Here is a 236-nt window from a genome sequence, read left to right on the forward strand (position 1 = left end):
TGTTGGTGCAATAGAGAATTGCTAGCCAGTGTACTGTTTTAGTGATCACATGCGGTTGATTTAAGATGGCACCTCGGCGCGGTTTATCGTTTACATAGGCCTATCCATTCTCCTAAAGAGGTTGGTCAACAGCTTATTCCAGTTGCGGTTTTGGTCATTTTGGAGGAAGCGTGACACAAAATATCCTCATTCAGTATAAAATATTTTAACTCTTCTTTTTTTTTTTTTTTTTTTTT

Source organism: Papaver somniferum, chromosome 8 (assembly GCF_003573695.1).
Source record: "Papaver somniferum cultivar HN1 chromosome 8, ASM357369v1, whole genome shotgun sequence".
Classification (NCBI taxonomy): Eukaryota; Viridiplantae; Streptophyta; class Magnoliopsida; order Ranunculales; family Papaveraceae; genus Papaver; species Papaver somniferum.